The sequence below is a fragment of the Lycium barbarum genome, chromosome 8 (genome assembly GCF_019175385.1).
Source record: "Lycium barbarum isolate Lr01 chromosome 8, ASM1917538v2, whole genome shotgun sequence".
Taxonomy (NCBI): domain Eukaryota; kingdom Viridiplantae; phylum Streptophyta; class Magnoliopsida; order Solanales; family Solanaceae; genus Lycium; species Lycium barbarum.
In genome coordinates this window covers 124,574,248-124,576,892 of record NC_083344.1, presented here as the reverse complement: position 1 = coordinate 124,576,892, position 2,645 = coordinate 124,574,248, and positions in this window count along the sequence as shown.

Below are 2,645 nucleotides of genomic sequence, written 5' to 3'. Positions count from 1 at the left end.
ACGCATATTCAGTGAAGTCGAAACTAAGCTATCAATCTCAAGAAAAACTAACAGCCCAAAACTAATCAAACTACCTTCACTTTGAATAGACAAAGAAAAACTAAAGCAAGACAGGAAGAGTGAGCTCTAATCTTAAAAATTACTTAGTTACTAAATGCTAAAAATATTACTAAAACTACATGTAATCTTAACTAAGCAGGAAAAAGATTAATAAATGAAAAGCTTATCATTTTTAACCACTTGACTAATTAAAAGCGTCTAGCAAACAAGAGCTAACTAATACCAGCAACTAAGAAACAGTCGTGATAAGAAACTACCTATAACATGAACGCAAATAAACAGAAACAAGAATTTCAAAGCAAACCACATAGAAGAACAGGATTATAAAATGAAAAGAAGAAGGATAATCACTTAAACAGATTCTGAAAGAAAGGGGGAGACTCATTAATTGAAAACACCACAGTGAGGGAAAGCTAAGGCAGAACCAAACTTGAAATTAATAAAATATTTATAACTAATGACTCTGTTCCGTTGGCAAATAGCTAACATTTAGTTACGTTTAGCATGGTATGACCATTCTTGGATCATGAACAAAATTAGCTCAATGTTTAATCGAAATCCAGAGCCAGAAAAAGGTAACGTATTGATTATGCTTAGTTCTATCTCAGTTTAAAGATAACAAATTGTTGAGTATTAACTTCTTAAAAAAAACTATAAATAAGATATGAGTGATTTTATTAGAACTAGTTGCTCTTAACATTGACCTTCACCATATACTAAGGGAGAAAACACAAAGAGAACATAGTAAAACTTCATATTTTCATACAGTAGCAAGGAAAACTAATTTTTTTAGCTAGATAAAACAAAATTAAGCTAATCTTATACGAAACAGACACATAGAGTTAAAAGTAGAAGAACACCAAAACAAAGAAGGAAATTACTGAAACTACTAATCTAATATACTTCTAATAAAGCAAATAAATCAACTAATCCCTAAACTAATATAAAATTGTAATGGGCAGAATTAAAATAGAAATGCTAAGATAATGAGAGAATTACCTTCTTCGGGTGCAGCGAAGTGGGTACGGGGCCTTTGATTCACGCTCGAACACTATCAAATCCGAGCTTGCGATCCTCGGATTCGAAGCAGTACCAAGACAAACGAAAAGCAAAAAAAAAAATGATTGAGTATTTTGCTCGACACTCAGAAATATAAGAATGATGAAACTAATATTGCTTAGGGGATATTGGGCGGCTGAAAAACTCCTTTCTAAGGAGGAATTTTTGCGATTCCAGAACTCCTAATTTTGGGAATTTTCCAGGCGACTAAAGCTTAATATTTTCAATTCAGAAACGATGGGCTGGTCTGTTACTGATTTAAAATATGGGCTGGTTGATTTAGGTATTACAATGTGGGCCAATCACATTGGGTTGGTTCGAATATATATTTGCTTCTTATGCTATTTTGGGCTTCTAGATTTGCACAAAAGATCTATTTTAAATAACTATATACTAACGTGTGCTAAATATTATCTAATATAAAAATATGTAATTATCAGTGCCCGGATAAAGAAAAAATTATATGACGTCGTAATATCCGTGCAATAATATTTTAAAAATAAACACTAGTGTTTAACTGCGCGAAACAAATGCGATGCATGTGCATAAAATGGTAAAAATGTTGAAATGATAAAAAAATGTGAATTATAATAATGCTGGTAATAATAATAATAATAGTAATAGCAATAATAATAATAATAATAATAATAATAATAATAATAATAATAATAAGGATAAATAACAAAATAATAACAGCTAGTGACTGCAATAGAATAAAGAAATGCCGGTATTAATAAAAGCTAATAATTATAGTAAAAATACAAATATTTTTTTTTAAAAAAGTTTCCGAAAACATTAGAAGCGTAAATAAATACTTCGGGGAAGACGGGACAAAATCGGGTGTCAACACCTATCGTATGCCCTGCCTTCTCTTGGCCAACTTTCTTCCCCTATCTCTTACATTTTTGAAATCTTAACTAGGGTCATCGAATGTCATTTCTTACTTATGGAAATATCGTATGCTCGTACTCTTCACTAGCCTATTCACTTGTGCATCAACGGAAAACTTTCCGAGGTGTAACAGAAACACAACCCCCCGCAAATCTCATAGGAGATACATGTCCCGCACAATCACATACACAAGACAAACCGCCTAGAACTCGTAAGCCAACCGCTAAAATTTGGAAATTTATGACTAAAGATAGGGAAAGCCAAACAGCTAAATGTACCCTATGTGGACAAGTATTTACTTTTAAGCAAGAAACTAGTAAGGATGGTGGAATAGGTACACCAAATGCTCATATGAGAAAAAAACATATGGATGTTTGGGGAGAGCAAACGGGTTCAAATGTGGGGGGTACTCAAATGACGATAGACCCACGAACCGGTAAAATTTTAAGTATGACAAGAAAAAAGAACGTGTAGAAATAACTAAAATGGTAGCTTATGATTGTTTACCATTTTTCTTTCCTTCGGGTTTAGGGTTTGTTACTTACATTCAACGTTGTTATAATCCGTTATTTGAGGGTATTCCTAGAAGTACTTGTAGAGCGGGTGTTATAGATTTGTATAAAAAATATAGATTT